This window comes from Hyperolius riggenbachi, chromosome 3 (assembly GCF_040937935.1).
Source record: "Hyperolius riggenbachi isolate aHypRig1 chromosome 3, aHypRig1.pri, whole genome shotgun sequence".
Taxonomy (NCBI): Eukaryota; Metazoa; Chordata; class Amphibia; order Anura; family Hyperoliidae; genus Hyperolius; species Hyperolius riggenbachi.
In genome coordinates, this window is record NC_090648.1 from 59,007,283 (window position 1) to 59,034,236 (window position 26,954).

Below are 26,954 nucleotides of genomic sequence, written 5' to 3' on the forward strand. Positions count from 1 at the left end.
CTTTTTTGCACCCTAACTGCGCTAAAGGGCCCAAAGTCCAATGAGTACCTTTAGGATTTCACAGGTCATTTTGCGGAATTTGATTTCCAGACTACTCCTCACGGTTTAGGGCCCCTAAAATGCCAGGGCAGTATAGGAACCCCACAAATGACCCCATTTTAGAAAGAAGACACCCCAAGGTATTCCGTTAGGAGTATTGTAAGTTCATAGAAGATTTTATTTTTTGTCAAAAGTTAGCGGAAAATTGATTTTTATTGTTTTTTTCACAAAGTGTCATTTTCCACTAACTTGTGACAAAAAATAAAATCTTCTATGAACTCGCCATACACCTAACGGAATACCTTGGGGTGTCTTCTTTCTAAAATGGGGTCATTTGTGGGGTTCCTATACTGCCCTGGCATTTTAGGGGCCCTAAACCGTGAGGAGTAGTCTGGAAATCAAATTCCGCAAAATGACCTGTGAAATCCTAAAGGTACTCATTGGACTTTGGGCCCTTTAGCGCAGTTAGGGTGCAAAAAAGTGCCACACATGTGGTATCGCCGTACTCGGGAGAAGTAGTACAATGTGTTTTGTGGTGTATTTTTACACATACCCATGCTGGGTGGGAGAAATACCTCTGTAAATGACACTCTTTTGATTTTTTTACACACAATTGTCCATTTACAGAGTTATTTCTCCCACCCAGCATGGGTATGTGTAAAAATACACCCCAAAACACATTTTACTACTTCTCCCGAGTACGGCAATACCACATGTGTGGCACTTTTTTGCACCCTAACTGCGCTAAAGGGCCCAAAGTCCAATGAGTACCTTTAGGATTTCACAGGTCATTTTGCGGAATTTGATTTCCAGACTACTCCTCACGGTTTAGGGCCCCTAAAATGCCAGGGCAGTATAGGAACCCCACAAATGACCCCATTTTAGAAAGAAGACACCCCAAGGTATTCCGTTAGGTGTATGGCGAGTTCATAGAAGATTTTATTTTTTGTCACAAGTTAGTGGAAAATGACACTTTGTGAAAAAACAATAAAAATCAATTTTCTGCTAATTTTTGACAAAAAATAAAATCTTCTATGAACTTACCATACTCCTAACAGAATACCTTGGGGTGTCTTCTTTCTAAAATGGGGTCATTTGTGGGGTTCCTATACTGCCCTGGCATTTTAGGAGCCCTAAACCGTGAGGAGTAGTCTGGAAATCAAATTCCGCAAAATGACCTGTGAAATCCTAAAGGTACTCATTGGACTTTGGGCCCTTTAGCGCAGTTAGGGTGCAAAAAAGTGCCACACATGTGGTATCGCCGTACTCGGGAGAAGTAGTACAATGTGTTTTGGGGTGTATTTTTACACATACCCATGCTGGGTGGGAGAAATAACTCTGTAAATGGACAATTGTGTGTAAAAAAATCAAAAGATTGTCATTTACAGAGGTATTTCTCCCACCCAGCATGGGTATGTGTAAAAATACACCCCAAAACACATTATAGTACTTCTACTGAGTATGGCAATACCACATGTGTGGCACTTTTTTGCACCCTAACTGCGCTAAGGGGTCCAAAGTCCAATGAGCACCTTTAGGCTTTACAGGGGTGCTTACAATTTAGCACCCCCCAAAATGTCAGGACAGTAAACACACCCCACAAATGACCCCATTTTGGAAAGTAGACACTTCAAGGTATTCAGAGAGGGGCATGGTGAGTCCGTGGCAGATTTCATTTTTTTTTTTGTCGCAAGTTAGCAGAAATGGAAACTTTTTTTTTTTTTTTGTCATTAAGTGTCATTTTCCGCTTACTTGTGACAAAAAATAATATCTTCTATGAACTCACTATGCCTCTCAGTGAATACTTTGGGATGTCTTCTTTCCAAAATGGGGTCATTTGGGGGGTATTTATACTATCCTGGAATTCTAGCCCCTCATGAAACATGACAGGGGGTCAGAAAAGTCATAGATGCTTGAAAATGGGAAAATTCACTTTTTGCACCATAGTTTGTAAACGCTATAACTTTTACCCAAACCAATAAATATACACTGAATGGGTTTTTTTTTAATCAAAAACATGTTTGTGCACATTTTTCGCGCTGCATGTATACAGAAATTTTACTTTATTTGAAAACTGTCAGCACAGAAAGTTAAAAAAATCATTTTTTTGCCAAAATTCATGTCTTTTTTGATGAATATAATAAAAAGTAAAAATCGCAGGAGCAATCAAATAGCAGCAAAAGAAAGCTTTATTAGTGACAAGAAAAGGAGCCAAAATTCATTTAGGTGGTAGGTTGTATGAGCGAGCAATAAACCGTGAAAGCTGCAGTGGTCTGAATGGAAAAAAAGTGCCTGGTCCTTAAGGTTTAGAAAGACTGTGGTCCTCAAGTGGTTAATCAGCTTCTTCAATTTGCCTTTTGTTCATATTGTGGGATGGTAATGAAGTTATCACCTTGCTGGGTGTGGGTTAGTTTAGATAAAGAAGTTTGGAAACTTTAATACTTCTGTAAACACACCTTTTGTTGTTAACAGTACACCCTTTTTAATCATGGAAAATAACCTCATGCTAGTGAATGGAGGAGACATTAATATAAGATGGGTCAGACTTAAGGCTGGTTTCACAGTTACAGCAGCCAGTAACGCAGCTTAACTCACAGCACTGTAAAATCAATGTGCTGTTCACAGTGCACACATTGCATTACATAATAATGCAGCACGTTTAAACAAAGTGCTGCATGCTGTACGTTATACTGGGCTAAGCAGCATTAGACTGTTTGCACATGCTCAGTAATGTTGGAGGAGGAGGTCTCCCCTCCTCCTCCGCGGCCAGCCACATGGCTAATTAATATCCACTGCACTGTGGAGACTTGTGGTGAGACTGAAGTGTTGTCCGAATCATGAACGAATCGCTCATTTGATCCAGATCTTTTTTGTGAGTCTAATCATCCAGATCATCACAATGAAAGATTCGGTTCACATGTCTGTCTGGAAGAAACAGGAACATACAGAATGTACAGTGCAGGAAAAGTCCTGTCCTGCTAGTCATTTCACGCAGTCTGCTTCCCTAGTAAAATTATTCAAATGATTTGGTTCAAAGATCCGGACTTCCTATCAGTATCCTGGATCGGCTGCTTTGAGAGCTGCATAACGCAGCTCAATCTGATGTCCAACTTCAACACCATGCATTGCGTTAGGGGCACGTTATGCGACCATAACGTCCCCTAAAACATAACGTCTTGGTGGGAAAGTAGCCTAAATTAGTAGGATTTAATTTGGTTTTATATGCAGGTGTTGTTTCTCTGAACTAGCTCAGGTGAAGCATATATGTTATGCCAGACATACACGGCAGTGTACTTTCTTATCAATGATATATGTTATGCTAGGCATACACGGCAGTATATTTTCTTATCAATCGAGCCGCTGATGGCTCAATTGATAATTTACGACATGTCCGATCACCACGTGGATCGATTCACAGCTCAATCCCCGCGGGCGTACAATAGGCAAAAACGAAGCGCTGATAAGTGTTGAGAAGAAAGTGCCCACGGGGGCGAGCGGGAATTGATCCGCGTGCATGCGCGGAAGAGCGGTGACGTGCCGGCATCAAGCCGCTGGCTCGATACCGGCGCACTATCTGCTAGATAGTATGCCGTGTATGCCCAGCATAAGATAAACATTCATTACGTGCTGGGGAAACCTTTGTTTCTGAATGGATTCTCAGAAATGTAGTTTTTGTGTGTGATGTTGTAAAGCTCTCTCCTTCGGGGAGTGATCACTAGTGATGTCATAAAAATTTTGGTTCACAAACTTGAATTTTCCCAAAAAGTTTGTGAACTGGCGAACCGGGCGAACTGCCATAGACTTCAATGGGCAGGTTGTATCTTTTTTTGAACGCTATGCAATACTGCATATACCTAAGGAAAACACAGCAGCATCCTAGACTGTCATTACAATTGTTTCCACATGCATTTTTGGTATATGGCGAAAACTTGTGGTTTCTCTGTGACCCCTGCCTCTCTTGTTGGGGGTCATGTTTGCTTTGACAGTATTTTAATCTTAAATATTATCAGTAAATTCTTGTGTACTCTGTATAGGTATGACTTTCTATTAATTACAGCAATTTACTTGCCACATAATTTTATAATGTTAATGTTTTTATTTTTAATATTTAGATTGTGCTGACATATTTATCAGTTATTTTGACAGAATATAGTCATGTCTCTAATTGGCTCTGCTGCAGACATTTTGGAGCCAGATATTGCAAGATACCTTTGAAGGTGTCTTGGACCCCAATTTCTACATAGGTCTGAGCTGTTTTGTAAGCATGGGGGGGGGGGGGGGGGGGGGGTGTTGATAAAAACATATTAGAAAGGTGAGTTTAAGTGTGTTTGTTGGTCAATATGTGATATAGTTTTGGTTTATCCATAGTAACATCTGAAAATGAGTACCTTTTGAAAACCTAAGGCACTTTTAATTAAATGGAAATGTCACTTTTGGTGATAAACAAATAAAAAATATAATTGCCATAAACAGAGATCAGTGTTGCACAAGGCATTTTGCATTCTAAGTTTAACAAATGTTTTCTACTTTTAGAATTTTCAAAAATGTACATAAGGCACACACTATTCTTTAGTGAAACCTTGACTGCAATACTCTCTGCACTTTGTTTAAAGGGAATCTGCAGTGAAATTAAACTTATGATATAATGATTTGTATGTGTAGTACTGCTAAGAAATACAATATTTTTGGCACAAATATGAGTCTCATATTGTTTCCAGTACAGGAAGAGTTAATAAAATTAAGTTGTTTTCTATGCAAAAGAGCTTCTTTGAGCTCTGTGACTTTATAGAGTCATGGACAGCCCTGTATTTTGAAGCTCTTATCTCAACTGGCTCTCTTTGTTTCCTCTTTATGGTTTTTCTGCAGAGAAAATTTCAATGAGTCACTAGCCTGCTCTGTGAAATAATTGAAAATGCTGAGTGTATTGTGGAAACTGCAATTATTAGAGATTGATGCAATTTTATAAAAAAACTATATACCTGAAAATAAAAATATGACACTATTTTCTTTGCTACCAATGTTCTATTTTTATCCATATTACACCCAATTCATTATATCATGAGTTTTTTTTTTTTTTTTGCTTCTGTGTAACTTTAAGGAACCCTTCAGAAAATCTTTCTACATGAGCAATTAGCTGCACATGGGAAGAGTGTTTCTTGCTTACTTTCAATATCTCGAATAATTCATTGTCTGGTATCAAACTTTCATACTCCTACCTGCCAGTTTCTGCTAGATCCATTTGAGTGTTGCTTGTTTTATCAATACACAGAAACAAAGCAATTAACCACCCTGGCGTTCTATTAAGATCGCCAGGGCGGCTGCGGGAGGGTTTTTTTTAAATTAAAAAAAAACTATTTCATGCAGCCAACTGAAAGTTGGCTGCATGAAAGCCCACTAGAGGGCGCTCCGGAGGCGGCCTTCCGTGTTTTGCTTACTTCATCGCCATGGCGACGAGCGGAGTGACGTCATGGACGTCAGCCGACGTCCTGACGTCAGCCGCCTCCGATCCAGCCCTTAGCGCTGGCCGGAACTATTTGTTCCGGCTGCGCAGGGCTCAGGTGGCTGGGGGGACCCTCTTTCGCCGCTGCTCGCGGCGTATCGCCGCAGAGCGGCGGCGATCAGGCAGCACACGCGGCTGGCAAAGTGCCGGCTGCGTGTGCTGCTTTTTATTTCAACAAAATCGGCCCAGCAGGGCCTGAGCGGCACCCTCTGGCGGTAATGGACGAGCTGAGCTCGTCCATACCGCTAAGGTGGTTAAAGGGCAACTGAAGTGTGAAGAATATGGAGGCTGTCATATTTATTTCCATTTAAACAATACCAGTTGCCTGGCAGCACTGCTGTTCTAGTTGGCTGGAGCAGTGTCTATTACACCAGAAACAAGCATGCAACTAATCTTGTCAGACAAGTATGTCAGAAACACCTGTTCTGCATATGCTTATTCAGTGTCTAGGGCTTAAAGTATTATGCTGAGAATACACGGTTAGATTATGAGCCATTTCAATGGCTCGATAGATAATTTCTGACACCTCCAATCTCCCACCTGATCATTTCTGCATAGAGGACAATGAAAAAAATAAGAAAAATGAGCGGAAGATAAGAGAATCGCCCGCAGAAATCGAGCGGTGAAACGATTGAGCGGGAGAATTGAGCGGAAAATTGAGCCGTGTATTCCCAGCATTAGAGGCAGAGGATCAGAAGGATAACCTGGAACTATTTGAGCATTGTTTCTTTTATCAACACACAGAAGCAAAGCAATTAAGTTGAAACAATAGTTGGCCTCAAAATATGAAGCCAACCTGTAAATACTTTTACTGCAATGAATTTCCATTTAAGTGACAAAGACAATACTTTTCAGCTTGAAGAGCAGGCCACAATTCTTCTATGCAAACCATAATAACCATAATTCAAGAGGACCTGTCTGTGATTCCACAATCTTTAGCACTATGAACATCATTATAAGGCAATATTATTTTTTTATAAAACAGAGGTGAGCATAAATAAACCATCAATAAGCACAGATTACATTTTTATAGTTTATCTTTTTAAGCATACTAAGACAGACTTTTAAAAAATTTTCTTCCCAATAAAGAATATTGTACTATTATATTACCGGTATATTATATCATTTAGTACAGTTATGATAAGAATATTGTACTAAATGATCCTGCAAAAAAAGGTTACAGTTAATCATATTTTAGAATTTTAAATACATTTTAAATAAATGCAATTTCTTGATTTATTTTAAAGTAAGCTGACCAGTAGTCTTTATAATAATGTGTTTTTTTTTCAAACTTGTATAGAATAAAACAGACTCAAACGCAAGAATAACATCAACCTAGAGGATTGCCTGCATGGATTATTCAGGCACTACAAATAGCATTTTATTATCACTAATACTGCGTCCAAGTCAGTCTGGTTAGAGTGAATTATTGTGACATCAGCAGACCTGCTCTCTAAAATTAAGTTGAATAAAATGAGTGAAGAGTATATTTTTTTATTTTCTCATTTAATTTTAAAAGTTGTAATAAATATATAAAAAAGTTTAGCTACATAGAAAATATTAAATAAACCTAATGAGAGGAGGTCACTGGATAGCACAGCTAACATGGTTCCAAAGTAGGAAGGAGAATTGTGTGCTGTGGTATACAAATATTTAATATATTCAGCTATTAAATACTGTATATTTTAGTGTCAGAGCAAAAAACAAAATGATAGAAAAAATAAAAGAATAAATTTTGGGGAGAGTGTTTTCCAAATTTGTGAATTAGGTACTGATTATATTATTGTGTATGCATAGAACACTGATACTGCCCATCCTCTACTGACCTCTGTGCTGTGGTTACATCCGTTGTAATGTTAATGCAGCATTGATCAGCACCTTTAACTTTGTTACTATTGTGAAATGTTAATGAAGTTATCACCTTGCTGGGTGGGGTTGAGTTAAAATAAAGAGGTCTTAAAACTCTTCTTTAATCCTACTGAAAACACCCCTTTTGTTGATCACAATAAACCCTTTTCAGCCAATGGTAAACCACCTCATGCTAGTGAATGGAGGGAAAGCGAATATAAAATGGGTCAGGTTTAAATCAGGTAGCAGAATACCAGAGACTTCCCAGGAATAAGAAGCCCCAATACTACATTCTACCAGGTAACTATGACCATTCTGATTACTGAGCTGCAATGTTAGTCTAAACACATTGTATTTAGGATTGCATTGTATTATTTTGCTTTCTTTAGTTTCTATTTTTAAGATAAATTATGTTAATAAGTTTGACATTACAGAAACCAGTTATTTGTAAATATGACTCTTATGACTGGGTAGCACATATGTAAATGTTATACTATACAAAAGTGTACCTGTTAGAGGGAGAACATTAAGGCTAAGTATCAATTTTTAAGATGAATTATGTTCAGAAGTTTGTTATTACATAAACCAGTAAGTGTAGCTCTCATAACTGAGTGACACATGTGTGAGTTTTATACTGTACAAAAGTGCACGTGTTATAAGGAGAACATTAAAACTAGGATTGGGGCTCGGATATACTTTTTTGTATGTGCTGGAAAGATTTAACTTCTTGACAACAGTTGCTCTTTACTTCAACTTTGTATTTTTGCTTGAAAAATAAAGTATAAACAGTATTATTGTACATAAAGAGTCTGAATAAATCCCACATGCAAAAGAGAATTTGCTAAGTCAATTAGGAATAATAAAAGGGATATACAGTTTAGCAGACTTTAGTAACCAGTCATGAGGCAATATATAGGTCAGTTAAAAAGAACGTAGATAATGTAACATTTTAAAAGAGAGGTATAACAATCTAAAATGTTAAATGGCAGTAGTCAAATAAGAACTAAATACTGACTGGCAAGGGATAATAGAGAAGGGGAGAGCTGACAATGAGTGGCCAGAGGGCATAGTACTCAGAGTCATCTGAGGGTAAATGGTGTGAGGAATAGTGGCATGAGCCAGTAAAAACTAAAGCCCTCCCTGGCAAGGACCTATACCAAGATGTCAACATAACTCATGGCACACTATTCTGGCAGCTGGAGAGTGCAGTTGTGTATGTGTAAAAGAGGCATAAAGTGTAAATGTTGGTGCTGTTCTTGCTGTTGTTATGTATATTGTTAACAATATTGTGATAACAGCTTAGCATTTGTCATTTGAATGTCACTATTAACAATGCTTAACCACTTGAGGACCCTGGGCTTAAACCCCCCAAATGACCAGGCTATTTTTCCCTAATTAGGCCACTGCAGCTTTAAGGGCTCACTGCATGGCCGTACAACCCAGCATGCAAGTGATCCCTCCCCCCTTTTCTCCCCATCAACAGAGCTTTCTGCTGATGGGGTCTGATCGCTCCCTCAATGTTTATTTATTTTTTTTGTAAGTATTTATTCTTTTTTATTAAATAAACATATTTTTGTCTTATTTTTCTTAACCCTCCTTCCCTCCAACCCCTAGCCAGCCTATGACAGTGATGGGCTGTCATAGGCTTCAGCATATGAGAGCGATAGCTCTCCTGCCTCCCAGAAGGGACAGCCGTGTCACACGGCTGTCCCCAGTACAGCGCTGCTGTAGATCGCAGCAGTGTACAGTGTAAATAGATGGTGGTTTCGCAGCTGGGAGACTGATGGCGGAGCGGAACTCCATCATCCATGCGGAGACACTCACACATCGGCACCCAATCTCCTGCAAATCCCCGCCCCAGGACTTGACACCAATTCCTGGGGCTACTGCCTTGGTCACGCCCATTGGCGTTAGGTGGTCCTAGACAGGTTAATTAGAGGGGGTCCGCTGTCACATGGGAGATGCTGTAAGCATCTGCACACCTCCCCACACTCACATATAGCTGGTACATTTTTCTGTACCAGCTCGGCTCTGCTATCCTTTAAGTGATGAGGACATTAAGAGATGTCTAGTAGAGATGGCCTGATCTGTTCACTGGCGAGCAGTATTCTGTGAACATACACTGTTCGACTTTGTGTCGAACATTTGGCTTGTTTGATTCACCCCCTATACATTACCATTGAGCTAAACTTTGACCCCTTACCTCACAATCAGCAGACACATGGCAGCCAATCAACTAGCACCCCCTCCTAGGCCCCCCATCCCCCTATGAAAAAGCAGTTGTGAGGCCATATTGGATTCATTCTCTGCTGGCTGCTGACTGTTAGTGGGAGCAGGGTCAGACTTGCTGCTGAAAGGTAGGAAAGCATTAGCTAGGCCTGTGTTCTTGTTCCTCGCTTGCTTTGAAAGCATCCCATACAGCCCTTTTGAGAGCAAGCACATCAGTCTCCTGTGTTTTTGTGTGTGTGTGACACACCACAGCCCACTGACACCCAGAGCTACATGCACACTACTGCTTTTGCTACATTAAGTTGCAGGCACAGAACCACTCCAGTGCATTATTATTTCACTGTATTCTGATTGTACTATTGCATTTCTCTGTGTGAGACACTCCACAGCCCACTGACACCCAAAACTGTGCATAATGTGTTTCCTGCCCTTTTGGGATTAAAATTCAACTTTGCGTCAACTCCATAATTTTTGGTGAGACTTTTGGCATAGATCCCCCTCTGACATGGCACAGTCCAGGCGTTAGACCCCTTGAAACAACTTTTTCATCACTTTTGTGGCCAGAAACCGTCTTTGTAGGTTTTAAAATTCGCCTGCCCATTGATAACTATGGCGGTTTGCCAGATTCGCTTGTTCGCAAACATTTGTGGAAGTTCGCATTCGCCGTTTGCAAACAGAAAAATCTATGTTTGCAACATCTCTCTAATGTCTACATGCAGCAGCTGTGATTTCTTAGGACAATTAAAATGAATGTATTTCTGGATGCAGTACAAAGGGGAAAAGAGGCGCCCAAAACGTGATAAAACAAAATTAAAAACAGCTCAAATGAAAAAAAAATATCAGGTGGCTTACCTCAAGGAAGACAAATTTGAGTAATAGTAACAAAAGTAACAAACTTTAATATGCACTTGGCAACACATTTCGTGGGTCTCAGCCGACTTCCTCAGACCATATACAGTGCCACAGTGTATTTAAGACAGAGCTATAAGCGCCTCTAGTATTAATGCAGATTTATCTAGAGTTGAGCTGAAATTTTCGTAATTTCGCATTACTATAATTACGCATGCGAAATTTGCGATTACGATGCGAAATTAGCGTAGCGAAATTGCCCTTAAAATCGTAATTGAAAATACCGTAAGCGTAATTTTCAACGCGAAATTTCGCGTTTCGTTCATGCCGTAATTTCGCATTAAACGCTACCGTAATTTCGCGTTAAACCGTAACGCTCTGTATAATATAAAAAAGCCGCTGACTTTAAGGGTTAATAGCAAAGCCCCCTTAAATGCTAAGAGCCTCAAATTTGGAGAATATATTAAGGAGATCAGGAGGAATAAGAGGAAAAATTTTTTTTTCAAAAAGACCTTATAGTTTTTGAGAAAATCGATGTTAAAGTTTCAAAGTAAAAATGTATACATTTAAAAACCTGCCGACTTTAACGGTTAATAGCAAAGCCTGCTTAAAGTTTAGGAACACCAAATTCCTAGGGTATATTAAGGGGATCAGTGGGAATAAGAGGAAAATTTTTTTTTTCAAAAACACCTTATAGTTTTTGAGAAAATCGATTTTTAAGTTTCAAGGGCAAAAATGTCTTTTAAATGCGGAAAATGTCAGTTTTTTTTGCACAGGTAACAATAGTGTATTATTTTCATAGATTCCCCCAAGTGGGAAGAGTTTTAATTACTTCGTTCTGAGTGTGGGAAATATAAAAAAAAAAACGACGTGGGGTCCCCCCTCCCAGACCTCTTTAACCCCTTGTCCCCCATGCAGGCTGGGATAGCCAGAATGCGGAGCACCGGCCGCGTGGGGCTCCGCACCCTGACTATACCAGCCCGCATGGTCCATGGATTGGGGGGTCTCGGAAGGGGAGGGGCAGCCAAGTTTTCCCCACCCCCTCCGAGCCCTTGTCCAATCCAAGGACAAGGGGCTCTTCTCCACCTCCGATGGGCGGTGGAGGTGGAGGCCGCGATTTCCTGGGTGGGGGGTTCATGGTGGAATCTGGGAGTCCCCTTTAAAAAGGGGTCCCCCAGATGCCCACCCCCCTCCCAGGAGAAATGAGTATAGAGGTACTTGTAGTACCCCTTACCCATTTCCTTTAAGAGTTAAAAGTAAATAAACACACAAACACATAGAAAAAGTATTTTAATTGAACAAAAAACATAACCACGAAAAAAGTCCTTTAATATTCTTAATTAACCATTAATACTTACCTGTCCCTTTAAATAAATGATCACACGCAATATCCTCGGAAATGTTCTATCAGTTACAATGTAACAAAGTTATTACAATATAACAACTTTGTTACATTGTAACTACGCCGCACCCCACGTCACTCACCGCCGCCGCCGCCACCGCGTCTGCGCTGCAGGACCCGACAGAGCTCTGAGCTATAGCTCAGAGCTCTCGAAAGCATCTTTGTATTTGGGCTCCAAGGAGCCCCATTGGTCCTTAGCAGACCAATGGGGTTCCTTCAAATCAGAAGGAACCCCATTGGTCTGCTAAGGACCAATGGGGCTCCTTGGAGCCCAAATACAAAGATGCTTTCGAGAGCTCTGAGCTATAGCTCAGAGCTCTGTCGGGTCCTGCAGCGCAGACGCGGTGGCGGCGGCGGCGGTGAGTGACGTGGGGTGCGGCGTAGTTACAATGTAACAAAGTTGTTATATTGTAATAACTTTGTTACATTGTAACTGATAGAACATTTCCGAGGATATTGCGTGTGATCATTTATTTAAAGGACCAATGGGGCTCCATTGCTAAGGACCAATGGGGCTCCTTGGAGCCCAAATACAAAGATGCTCCTCAGAGCTCTGAGCTATATAGCTCAGAGCTCTGTCGGGTCCGTGCAGGACGCTAAGTCCCCGCCGGCTCCGCTGCCCTCCCCGCCTCTCCCACATGTCACCCACATGTCACCCACATGTGGGTGACATGTGGGTGACAGATGTGGGCGGGGTGGACAGCGGGAGCTGCGGGGACTTAGCGTCCTGCACGGACGCGTATGCGGCGGCTGAGCGGCGAGTGGCGTCGGGTGCGGCGTAGTTACAATGTAACAAAGTTGTTACATAATAACTTTGTTACATTGTAACTGATAGAACATTTCCGAGGATATTGCGTGGGATCATTTATTTAAAGGGACAGGTAAGTATTAATGGTTAATTAAGAATAATAAAGGACTTTTTTCGTGGTTATGTTTTTTGTTCAATTAAAATACTTTTTCTATGTGTTTGTGTGTTTATTTACTTTTAACTCTTAAAGGAAATGGGTAAGGGGTACTACAAGTACCTCTATACTCATTTCTCCTGGGAGGGGGGTGGGCATCTGGGGGACCCCTTTTTAAAGGGGACTCCCAGATTCCACCATGAACCCCCCCACCCAGGAAATCGCGGCCTCCACCTCCACCGCCCATCGGAGGTGGAGAAGAGCCCCTTGTCCTTGGATTGGACAAGGGCTCGGAGGGGGAGGGGAAAGCTTGGCTGCCCTTCCCCTTCCGAGACCCCCCAATCCATGGACCATGCGGGCTGGTATAGTCAGGGTGCGGAGCCCCACGCGGCCGGTGCTCCGCATTCTGGCTATCCCAGCCTGCATGGGGGACAAGGGGTTAAAGAGGTCTGGGAGGGGGGACCCCACGTCGTTTTTTTTATATTTCCCACACTCAGAACGAAGTAAGTAAAACTCTTCCCACTTGGGGGAATCTATGAAAATAATACACTATTGTTACCTGTGCAAAAAAAACTGACATTTTCCGCATTTAAAAGACATTTTCGCCCTTGAAACTTAAAAATCGATTTTCTCAAAAACTATAAGGTCTTTTTGAAAAAAAAAATTTTCCTCTTATTCCCACTGATCCCCTTAATATACCCTGGGAATTTGGTGTTCCTAAACTTTAAGCAGGCTTTGCTATTAACCGTTAAAGTCGGCGGGTTTTTAAATGTTTACATTTTTCCTTTGAAACTTTAACATCGATTTTCTCAAAAACTATAAGGTCTTTTTGAAAAAAAATGTTTTCCTCTTATTCCTCCTGATCTCCTTAATATATTCTCCAAATTTGAGGCTCTTAGCATTTAAGGGGGCTTTGCTATTAACCCTTAAAGTCGGCGGCTTTTTTATATTATACGGAGCGTTACGGTTTAACGCGAAATTACGGTAGCGTTTAATGCGAAATTACGGCATGATATGACTGTAATGCGAAAAGTATGCGAAAATTACGCTTACGCGAAATTTCGCGAAATCCTTCTTCATTACGATTATGTACTTACGGCCATAATCGTAATTACACTAATTACGCGAAATTTCGCAAAATCGTAATTAGGTCATTACGCTCATCTCTAGATTTATCACATTTTGGGCGCCTCTTTTGCCCTTTTTATTGCACACCCCCTACGGGAGGAGTAGTCTACTTGATTGGGGTTGGTACACCACCCTGACCACCATCTAGAACATTTTGTATCAGGAGAGCGACCACATCCAGTTTACCTGGACACCCGAGTGGAGTCAGGTTTTTGCATCTTCACCTGCCTACAGTGGTCGGTTGCACATATGCAACCTTACTTTGTGAGTACCATTTTATACTCTACTAACTCACTAACAACTGTGACGTACTACACCATCAGAGCTCCTATTGTCTTTGTGTTTTTGTTTCCCTCCAGGGTGTTCCCACATCACCCCACCTGTATGTGTTCTGATTACAATATCAGCAGGTGCAATAGGTGAATTTATTTGGAGCAAATTATTCAAATTGCAATTTTTTAGAGTACAATTTTTTGTGTAATTCTTGTAAATGACGATCTGGTAAGATGGTAAGCAGCATTATGGATTATTATGTGTTAATTACAAGTGTCCTAAAAGTGATTATACACTAAAAGTGATTAAATGAAGTATAATTTTATGGCATACTTATTTTTTGTTTGATTTGCTGTCAAAGCTTCTGGGAACATAGTAACAATAATATATAATATCTTCAATTGCAGGAGCAAAAAGTACCTCCAGGACATGATGAGTCACAGAGGAGACAAGCCGCATCAGTGCTCAGAGTGTGAGAAAAGCTTCACTTATCAGTCAGAGCTTATTAAACACCAGAGGAGTCACACCGGGGAGAGGCCATTTTTCTGTTCAGAGTGTGAAAAACATTTCACTAAAAAGTCAAACCTTAAAGCACACCAGAGGATCCACACCAGAGAGAAGCCATTTTCCTGTTCTGTGTCAAAAATCTTTCAGCCGCAAGGAATACCTCAGGCTTCATCAGAGGCTTCATACTGGAGAGAAGCCTTTTTCCTGCTCAGAATGTGACAAATCTTTCTCTGAGAAATCAAAACTTACAAACCATCAGAGGATTTAACTGGAGAGAAGCCTTTTTCGTGCTCAGAATGTGACAAATCTTTCACTGAGAAGTCATCCCTTATTAGTCATCAGTGGATTCATACAGGAGAGAAGCCTTTTTCCTGCTCAGAATGTGACAAATCTTTCTCTAAGAAGTCAAACCTTATAAACCATCAGAGGATTCATACTGGAGAGAAACCTTTTTCCTGCTCAGAATGTGCCAATTCTTTCACTGAGAAGTCAACCCTTATAAATCATCAGAGGATTCATACTGGAGAGAAGACTCTTTCCTGCTCAGAATGTGACAAATCTTTCTCTAAGAAATCATTTCTTACAACCCATCTGAGGATTCATACTGGAGAGAAGCCTTTTTCGTGTTCAGAATGTGTCAAATCTTTCACTGACAAATCATCCTTTTTAAGGCATCAGAGGATTCATACTGGAGAGAAGCCTTTTTCGTGTTCAGAATGTGTCAAATCTTTCACTGTCAAATCATCCTTTATAAGGCATCAGAGGATTCATACTGGAGAGAAGCCTTTTTCCTGCTCTGAATGTGACAAATCTTTCACTGACAAGACAGCCCTTATAAGCCATGAAAGAAATCATACTGGAGAGAAGACTTTTTCGTGCTCTGAATGTCAGAAATGTTTTGCTACAAAATCATCTCTCAATTCACACCAAAGAATTCACACTGGAGTGAAGCCATTTAAATGTACAGAATGTGATAAATGTTTTTCACTTAAGGGATGTCTTACTGTGCATCAGAGAACTCACACAGGAGAAAAGCCATTTAATTGTACAGAATGTGATAAATGTTTTTCAAAAAAGGCATATCTTACTCAGCATCAGAGAACTCACACAGGAGAAAAGCCATTTAGTTGCTCAGAGTGTAACAAGAGCTTCTCACACCAGTCAGATCTGTGGAGGCATCAGAAGATACATAAGCGAGTGGCTGTCAGCCTGTAGACTGTGTTTCAATGAACATTTTGTTCTAACATCACAGGATTTAGTTTGATAAGTAGAGAATATTAATTCACATGTGAGATTTGGGGGTTGACGCATGATGCTGTGGTAATATGGCTGTAGACAGACAGTGCACAGCAATATTAGCGTTACTACCGGCAGCAGGTTACCATGAGTTCCATTATTAGTATGACTCGGGTAACATGAGTATTGCTATGGTAACAGCGTACAATGCTTGGCATCGTAGTAACACCAGCAGTACTTGAGCACCACAGGTTTCACTAATAACAAAACTCGCAGTAACTTGCTACCAGTAGTAACGTTTATATTGCTGTGCACTGTCTGCATACAGCAATATTACCACAGCTTCATGCAACCCTCAGAAGCTTAATCCACCATCAGAGATCACAGGACAGAACAAATGTATATTACTTTTTGTCACGTATTAAGAAAATTGCAAATTAAGTAAACTCTGATCAGCTGGTACATGAAAACCTGCCATTTTTATTAATATATCTGTTTACATTATGTGCACGATGGACTGTAATAACAGAAGGATACCTATTTTAGCATGTAGTGTTAGGTTTATTATCTGTAACTTGCCCTTGCTATTATTAACTTTGATAGGAAGTAATTCTAATTTTTTTTCTGTATTTGCATGCATGTTTGTTTGTTATTAGGTTTAGATAAATTATGTCAATTTGAAGTTGAAAGTCTTGGAGGCCATGATTTACTAAGGGTGGTGGGTAGTTAACATTTCACACGTTTTGATTTGTTTTATGTGTTTTATCTGCTCATTGATGGAGGTGGTTGTGAGATTTAAGTTCTTTTTAATAAAAACTGTAAATTCTTTAATATGTGTTCTGTGTTGGATATATTGTTTGAAGTGTTATTCTATAATTTGTATCTTTAGTTTGATTGCCACTGCATCTTTTATTGGAAAAAAACAGGGCTTATCCTAGTATGGTTATCTGATTTATACAATCAGCAGAACATACAGAAAGACTAGCTCAGTGTTTCAGGACAGAATAATGGGGACCTGAGGAAGGGAATAAAGCCTAAAACATTATGCTAGTTTCATCCCAACAGTTTTGGTGCCCGTTTTCAAACCTTAGGTCTATTTAAGGCCAACTCACCTCACTGGCAGTGCTGTTTGTTCTCACAGCTTGGGCTAAGCCAGTGAGGGGAATTCTGTGCTTGTTTGTTTGTATTGCTGTTCCGGTACTGATCCTTGATCCCAACTTCTCCATTTGCTATCTGTCCTGAAATTGGCTATAGTTCTCTGACAACATTTTTTTGCTGCCTGCCCTAACTCTTGGCTTGTATCTCCATCTATGTTGTCTTCCGCCTGTGCCGGCCTCGACTACGATTCATCGGATCCTGACCGACTCCACATTGTGGCATCTCCTGTTCTCTTTGGTTACTAGTGGGGCAATCCCAGGGGTCGTGACCTGGTGGCCACCAGGCAGCAAAGTAATCCACTGCCTGCTAGGGGTAGCAGGCCCATCATCCCTTGCGGGGTGCTCTGGTGAAGACCCATGGCCACTTAGACCCCACGCCCTCAGAGAGCCAACGCCTACCTCCTGTGACTCAACAGGGTCTGCTCGAACCCAGCATCGTAACACTAACCTTCCCTTCCTCTGATACAGGGGACTATACTTCAGATCAGGCATTTTTGTGGTTACGCTTGTTATGAGTGTAAAGATCATGATGGCCACACTTGTTTTATAGCCCTTGTGAGATGGACACCACAGCTGTGAAAGGCATCAACGGAAGGAAAAGGAAGGAGTGTAAACATTGTGGGAGGGGCCAACAAAGTTTCACTGGGGGGCCCAATGAATTCTAGTTACGCAACTGGTGTGATGATGCTATCTGGCCCTTATTCAATTTTTCGCTTAAGTTTTCTCCTAGGTTATAATTTCCCACCTTATCAATAAAATTGCACTTTTTCAATTACATAATGCTGAAAAGTTATTTAAAACAGAAGGAGAAAAATTATCTCCTAGGAGAAAAGCTAGGAGAAAATGTTAGTTGCATCAGACCCTCTCTATCTGTACAAATCTTCCTTTCAATACTAATTATAAAACATTTTCAATTTAGTTTATGTATTATTTTATAATATTAATGTTTAATTTTTAAGACTTTAAATAGTGCTACTACATTCATCAGTACTTTTGACAGTATGTAGTCATTTTTCTAACTGCCTCTGCTGCAGATATTTTGATGCCAGATATCACATGATACCTTTAACTACTTTACGACCGCTCCACGCCAATCTGCGTGGACGTGGAGGCAGCCCCAGAACTGCCTAATGCCGATCGCCGTGCAGTCCTGGGGGCATGCCTTGCAAGAGATCGGTCAGACCTGTCTCCCAGCAGTGATCGCCGGTAGTGCACTGTTAGATGGTTAAACCCAGTCTATTAACACTGTACAGCTCTGTACTGGGAACAGCTGTGTGACATGGCTGTCCCCCTGTGAGGCACTTAAGTGATCCGCTGTGATAGGCTGAAGCCTATCACAGTCGATTGCTGTAATTGGCTGACGGGGGGAGGGAGGGAGAATAACATTTAAACAATAGTAGATTAGAAAAAAGGAAATAAATATTTATCAAAAAATAAATATACATTGGGGGAGCGATCAAACCCCACCAACTGAAAGCTCTGTTGGTGGGCAGAAAGGGGGGGGTTGAATCACTAGAGGGGGTTTTAAGCTTGTGGCCCTCAAGCGGTTAAAGGTTTTTTTGCTGTTTTTTGTGGCATGAGGGGATTTTGATAAAATATTAGAAAGGTTGGTTTAACATACACCGGAATTTGTTGTTTTTTGTTAGATACTTACCTCAGTAAGGGGAAAACTCTTGGTTATCCAGAGGTAGTGTTGGGCGAAAACCTGGATGTTCGTGTTCGCGAACGTTCGCCGAACATGGCCGCGATGTTCGGGTGTTCGCGCCGAACTCCGAACATAATGGAAGTCAATGGGGACCTGAACTTTCGTGCTTTGTAAAGCCTCCTTACATGCTACATACCCCAAATTTACAGGGTATGTGCACCTTGGGATTGGGTACAAGAGGAAAAAAATGTAGCAAAAAGAGCTTATAGTTTTTGAGAAAATCGATTTTAAAGTTTCAAATGGAAAACTGTCTTTTAAATGCGGGAAATGTCTGTTTTCTTTGCACAGGTAACATGCATTTTGTTGGCATGCAGTCATAAATGTAATACAGATAAGAGGTTCCGTAAAAAGGGACCGGAAACGCTAACCCAGCAGCAGCACACGTGATGGAACAAGAGAAGGCGCAGGAGGAGAAGGCCACGCTTTGAGACACAACATCCCAGGCCTTGCATGAGGACAAGAAGCGTGCGGATAGCATGCATTTTGCCGCCATGCAGTCATAAATATAATACAGATAAGAGGTTCCAGGAAAAGGGACCGGTAACGCTAACTCAGCAGCAGCACATGTGATGGAACCCAGGCCTTGCATGAGGACAAGAAGCGTGTGGATAGCATGCTTTTTGCCGCCATGCAGTCATAAATGTAATACAGATAAGAGGTTCAATAAACAGGGACCGGAAACGCTAACCCAGCAGCAGCACACGGGATGGAACAGGAGGAGGTGCAGGAGGAGAAGGCCATGCTTTGAGACACAACAACCCAGGCCTTGCATGAGGACAAGAAGCGTGCAGATAGCATGCATTTTGCCACCATGCAGTCATAAATATAATACAGATAAGAGGTTCCAGGAAAAGGGACCGGTAACGCTAATCCAGCAGCAGCACAGTGATGGAACAGGAGGAGGCGCAGGAGGAGAAGGCCACGCTTTGAGACACAACAACCCAGGCCTTGCATGAGGACAAGAAGCGTGCGGATAGCATGCTTTTTGCCGCCATGCAGTCATAAATGTAATACAGATAAGAGGTTCAATAAACAGGGACTGGAAACGCTAACCCAGCAGAAGCACACGTGATGGAACAGGAGGAGGCGCAGGAGGAGAAGGCCACGCTTTGAGACACAACAACCCAGGCCTTGCATGAGGACAAGAAGCGTGCGGATAGCATGCTTTTTGCCGCCATGCAGTCATAAATATAATACAGATAAGAGGTTCCAGGAAAAGGGACCGGTAACGCTAACCCATCACAGATGTTCATTGTTCATGTTACTTGGTTGGGGTCCGGGAGTGTTGCGTAGTCGTTTCCAGGATTGATTCATTTTAATTTGAGTCAGACGGTCTGCATTTTCTGTGGAGAGGCGGATACGCCGATCTGTGACGATGCCTCCGGCAGCACTGAAACAGCGTTCCGACATAACGCTGGCTGCCGGGCAAGCCAGCACCTCTATTGCGTACATTGCCAGTCCATGCCAGGTGTCTAGCTTCGATACCCAATAGTTGAAGGGTGCAGATGGATTGTTCAACACAGCTACGCCATCTGACATGTAGTCCTTGACCATCTTCTCCAGGCGATCGGTGTTGGAGGTGGATCTGCACGCTTGCTGTTCTGTGGGCTGCTGCATGGGTGTCAGGAAATTTTCCCACTCCAACCACACTGCCGATACCATTCCCTTTTGGGCACTAGCTGCGGCTTGTGTTGTTTGCTGCCCTCCTGGTCGTCCTGGGTTTGCGGAAGTCAGTCTGTCTGCGTACAACTGGCTAGAGGAGGGGGAGGATGTCAATCTCCTCTCTAAAGTCTCCACAAGGGCCTGCTGGTATTCTTCCATTTTATCCTGTCTGACTCGTTCTTCAAGCAGTTTTGGAACATTGTGTTTGTACCGTGGATCCAGAAGGGTATAAACCCAGTAATTGGTGTTGTCCAGAATGCTCACAATGCGTGGGTCGCGTTCAATGCAGTCTAGCATGAATTGAGCCATGTGTGCCAGAGTCCTGCCAGAATCCTCATCATCCTCTTGTGAGCGTTGTGATAGTTGTTGTGATGCATCATAGTCGTCACCTTCTTCCTGGTCTGCTTCTGCTGACCATTCGCGCTGAATTGTGGAAGTCCAACGTGCACCGCTCTGACCCTCATCAGTGGTGGCATGAAATTCCTGCTCCAACTCCAGCTGTTCCTCCTCCTCTTCTTCGTCATAGCTGCTGGCGCCAGCGTTTCCTGAGGCGGATGGCCTGATGTTGGTACCATCACGCTGATCGCTTTCTCCTTCAGATTCCCCCAGTTGCATCATGACAGCTGTTTCCTTGATTTTCAACATTGACTTCTTCAGTAAACACAGCAGTGGTATGGTAATGCTGACTGAAGAGTTGTCACTGCTCACAAGCAACGTGGATTGCTCAAAATTTTGGAGGACTTGGCAGAGGTCCAACATGTTGGCCCAATCGGATCCACAGAAGCTTGGCAGCTGTCCGGATGCACCTCGGTACTGCGCCGTCATGTACTGGACAACTGCACTCTTCTGCTCGCAAAAGCGGGATAGCATGTGCATCGTAGAATTCCAGCGCGTAGGGACATCACACAGCAAGCGATGGTGGGGGAGATTGAAGCGCTCCTGCATCTTGGCGAGTGCCCCCGTAGCAGTACTGGAATTTCTACAATGTTTGGCCACTCGTCGCACCTTCAACAGAAGATTGGCCACGCCTGGGTATGTCCTCAGGAACCGCTGAACTACTAGGTTCATCACGTGCGCCAGGCAAGGGATGTGTGTCAGCTTAGCCAACCTTAAAGCACAAATGAGATTACTCCCATTATCACACACAACCATGCCCGGTTTCAGGTCCAGTGGTGCCAGCCACAAATCCGTCTGTTCCTTTATTCCCCTCCAAATTTTCTCCCCTGTGTGCCACTTATCCCCGAGGCAGATCAGCTTCAGCAACGCTTGCTGACGCATGCCAACAGCTGTGCTGCACTGCTTCCACGATCCTACTGCTGCTGGGTTAGCGTTTCCGGATGAGGTACAGCTTTGAGATGCGTTGGAGGAGAAGGAGTCAGAGAGGTAGGTGCTGCTGTTGTTATCCAGTGGGAGGGACGGCGGTGCAGCTGTTTGCGGCGTGGGCAACACCCACGCCGTAGCAGGTGAGGAATCGCTGCCAGGCTCCACAAGGTTCACCCAGTGCGCGGTAAGGGAGATGTATCGACCCTGGCCGAACGCACTCGTCCAGGTGTCAGTGGTGAGGTGAACTTTGCAGGCAACGGCATTCTTCAAGCTTCGGGTTATTTTGCTGACCACGTGCTCATGCAACTCAGGTACTGCAGAGCGCACAAAGTGGTAGCGGCTGGGAACCATGTACCGTGGGATGGCCACTGACATCATGCCCTTGAAGCTGTTTGTCTCCACCACTCGATATGGCAGCATTTCGCAGGCCAGAAGCTTGGCTATGCTGGCTGTTAGTGCCACGGCCCGGGGGTCATTTGCTGGCAATTTGCTCTTGTGCTCAAGCATCTCCGAGACAGACAACTGAACCGTAGGGCTGCACACTGAACGGCTGTTGGTTGTTGTGTTTGATGACTGGGAGACCTCAAGAGCACTATTCCGGAAAGTGACAGTGTCAGCGTCGTCTGATGTTTGTGAATGTTGTTGTGAACCACGCAATGGCTGGGCTACCGCTGCTGCTGAGGAGGGTCTGGTGGTGAGTCTGGTGACCCCAAGGGAGGCAGTGTTGCTGGTACCCTGTCCTGGTGGCCACAGAGTGGGATGTTTGGATACCATGTGGCGGGTCATGCTGGTGGTGGAGAGGTTGTTAATATGTTTCCCTGTGCTCAGGCGGGTCTTGCACACCTTGCAAATCACCATGGTACCATCCTCACTGCAGTCTTCAAAGAAAGGCCAGACTTTGGAGCACCTGCCTTGCTGGCGATTTCTGTTTGCGCCTCTTTTTTGTCTCACTTGAACTTCTACGCTTGTGGTGCCTGAAATTTCGCGCCGCCTACCTTGTGGCACAAGGCGAACTCATGCAGCAGTGGGTTCTTCAACAGACTCATCTGTGCTGCTGCTACGACGGCGATGTTCTCCTTCACATACAAAATCTGGGTCTCTGTCAACATTGTCCATACCCTCCTCCTCTTCCATCTCCTCAAACTCGTCATATGTGATTGTGGGCTGCCGCCGTGGATTAGAGCTCCCTACAACAACTTCTGCGCAGCACACTCCAACGTCGTCTTCAAGATCTTCTCGGCCGACCTCCTGCAATTGAAACCCCTCCTGCCCAACTTGCTCTGGGATTTGGGTTTCAAAGTCCTCGGACTCGCCTTGCATTTCAGTGCGCGGTGCATTTCCCACAGTCAATGGTTGTGAATCCGGGCACAACATTTCAGTCTGTTCCATTGACCTTTGAAAGGTGGAAGTTTGTTGGGCTGGGAATAGCTCCTGCGAATACCCCATTGTGTCCTGAGGAAATTCTTCGGACTGGTTATTTGGCAGTTGTGTGCGTGGTGTCGCTGCCGGTTGTGTCAGCTTTGTGCCCACTGGCTCCTTGTAACTGGCTGAGGACTCGGACCTCGTGCGTGATGTGCTGGTGCTGCTTAACCCACTGCTGGATGCTTGAGAGGTCATCCAATTAATTATCTGGTCCTGTTCTTTTGGATTTGTGATTGGATTTGTTGATTTCCTGGACAACATGGGCGGTATTGAGTGGGTTTTCTTCGGTGCTCCACTGTGGCCTGTACGTGAACCATCAGGGGGAACACCTCTTCCCTTGCCCCTCCCTCTTTCACAGGATTTCTTCTTCATTTCACTTATCCTTAAAGTACACGCTGACTGGCAGCAGTACAGTGGCAGTACAGAAATGCTATACAGTGGCGGGTGAGCGGTGTACTACTGTTCCCAGCAGAGACACAGAGTGGCAGTAAACACAATGCTTTACAGTGGTGGGTGAGCGGTGTACTACTATTCCCAGCAGCGACAGAGAGCACAATGCTATACAGTGGTGGGTGAGCGGTGTACTACTGTTCCCAGCAGAGACACAGAGTGGCAGTAAACACAATGCTATATAGTGTGGGTGAGCGGTGTACTGCTATTCCCAGCAGCGACACAGAGCACAATGCTATACAGGGTGAGCGGTGTACTACTGTTCCCAGCAGACACACAGAGTGGCAGTAAACACAATGCTATATAGTGTGGGTGAGCGGTGTACTACTATTCCCAGCAGCGACACAGAGCACAATGCTATACAGGGTGAGCGGTGTACTACTGTTCCCAGCAGAGACACAGAGTGGCAGTAAACACAATGCTATATAGTGTGGGTGAGCGGTGTACTACTATTCCCAGCAGCGACACAGAGCACATTGCTATACAGGGTGAGCAGTGTACTACTGTTCCCAACAGACACACAGAGTGGCAGTAAACACAATGCTATATAGTGTGGGTGAGCGGTGTACTACTATTCCCAGCAGCGACACAGAGCACAATGCTATACAGGGTGAGCGGTGTACTACTGTTCCCAGCAGAGACACAGAGTGGCAGTAAACACAATGCTATATAGTGTGGGTGAGCTGTGTACTACTATTCCCAGCAGCGACACAGAGCACAATGCTATACAGGGTGAGCGGTGTACTACTGTTCCCAGCAGAGACACAGAGTGGCAGTAAACACAATGCTATATAGTGTGGGTGAGCGGTGTACTACTATTCCCAGCAGCGACACAGAGCACAATGCTATACAGGGTGAGCGGTGTACTACTGTTCCCAGCAGACACACAGAGTGGCAGTAAACACAATGCTATATAGTGTGGGTGAGCTGTGTACTACTATTCCCAGCAGTGACACAGAGCACAATGCTATACAGGGTGAGCGGTGTACTACTGTTCCCAGCAGAGACACATAGTGGCAGTAAACACAATTCTATATAGTGTGGGTGAGCGGTGTACTACTATTCCCAGCAGCGACACAGAGCACAATGCTATACAGGGTGAGCGGTGTACTACTGTTCCCAGCAGAGACACAGAGTGGCAGTAAACACAATGCTATATAGTGTGGGTGAGCGGTGTACTACTATTCCCAGCAGCGACACAGAGCACAATGCTATACAGGGTGAGCTGTTTACCACTGTTCCCAGCAGAGACACAAAGTGGCAGTAAACACAATGCTATATAGTGTGGGTGAGCGGTGTACTACTATTCCCAGCAGCGACACAGAGCACAATGCTATACAGGGTGAGCGGTGTACTACTGTTCCCAGCAGACACACAGAGTGGCAGTAAACACAATGCTATATAGTGTGGGTGAGCGGTGTACTACTATTCCCAGCAGCGACACAGAGCACAATGCTATACAGGGTGAGCGGTGTACTACTGTTCCCAGCAGAGACACAGAGTGGCAGTAAACACAATGCTATATAGTGTGGGTGAGCGGTGTACTACTATTCCCAGCAGCGACACAGAGCACAATGCTATACAGGGTGAGCGGTGTACTACTGTTCCCAGCAGAGACACAGAGTGGCAGTAAACACAATGCTATATAGTGTGGGTGAGCGTTGTACTACTATTCCCAGCAGCGACACAGAGCACAATGCTATACAGGGTGAGCGGTGTACTACTGTTCCCAGCAGACACACAGAGTGGCAGTAAACACAATGCTATATAGTGTGGGTGAGCGGTGTACTACTATTCCCAGCAGCGACACAGAGCACAGTGCTATACAGGGTGAGCGGTGTACTACTGTTCCCAGCAGAGACACAGAGTGGCAGTAAACACAATGCTATATAGTGTGGGTGAGCGGTATACTACTATTCCCAGCAGTGACACAGAGCACAATGCTATACAGGGTGAGTGGTGTACTACTGTTCCCAGCAGAGACACAGAGTGGCAGTAAACACAATGCTATATAGTGTGGCTGAGCGGTGTACTACTATTCCCAGCAGCGACACAGAGCACAATGCTATACAGGGTGAGCGTTTTACTACTGTTCCCAGCAGACACACAGAGTGGCAGTAAACACAATGCTATATAGTGTGGGTGAGCGGTGTACTACTATTCCCAGCAGCGACACAGAGCACAGTGCTATACAGGGTAAGCGGTGTACTACTGTTCCCAGCAGACACACAGAGTGGCAGTAAACACAATGCTATATAGTGTGGGTGAGCAGTGTACTACTGTTCCCAGCAGCGACACAATGACTGGGGGGACCCTGGCTAGCCTGGCTGGAGAGAGAACTACCCTGCCTGCCTACCCAAAGCTAAACCCACAGACAAATGGCAGAGAAATGACGTGGATCGGGTATTTATTTACCCGAACCACGTGACCCGTTCGGCCAATCAGAGCGCGTTCGGGTCCGAACCACGTGACCCATTCGGCCAATCACAGCGCTAGCCGAACATTCGGGTAACGTTCGGCCATGCGCTCTTAGTTCGGCCATATGGCCGAATGGTTTGGCCGAACACCATCAGGTGTTCGGCCGAACTCGAACATCACCCGAACAGGGTGATGTTCTGCAGAACCCGAACAGTGGCGAACACTGTTCGCCCAACACTATCCAGAGGCTTCTCCAAGATTCCATGAACCCTCTGCTGCTTGTCAGAACCATCTTTATCTTTGCTGCCATGCTTCCCTGCATGTGAAAGTGTAACTACACTGCGCAGGCACCAGTGGTTCTGCTCCTGCGCAGCATTATGAAGTCGCTCATACACAGAGAAAAAAATGGAGAAAAAAGGTTTGCACTTTGCAACTGCGTAGTGCTAATACTCTTATTAACTTTTACTTCACAATAAAGAATATCTGAGAAATGTTACAGCTAATCATATTTTAGAATTGTAACTCCATCCCGACTGTCTAACGCTGATAGACGTTGGAAAGGTGGCAGCCCCAGGACTGCCTGACGTTGAAAGGCGTCAAGGTTTTTCAGGAGATCACGTGCGCTAATGCGTGCACATCCCTGCTTGAGTGAAGGAGCTCTGCTCTGTCATCAGTCTAACAGTAGCGATCGCTTCTAGCAGACTGTTAGACGGCAAAACTGCCATCTATTTACATTGTACAGCACTGTAATCTACGGCAGCGCTGTATTGGGGACAGCTGTATCACTCGACTGTCACCTGGAGAGGCTCAGAGAGCAATCAGCTCTCATAGGCTGATATCTATGAGAGCCGATCGCTGTGATTGGCTGCTGGGGAGGGAGAAATTAAAAAAGAGCAATTTTATT

General features: G+C 43.7%; 1 pseudogene; it reads left to right on the forward strand.

Moving 5' to 3' along the window:
• Positions 1–26,954, forward strand: part of LOC137562128 (zinc finger protein 585A-like) — a 92,036-nt pseudogene that overhangs the window by 35,285 nt on the left and 29,797 nt on the right.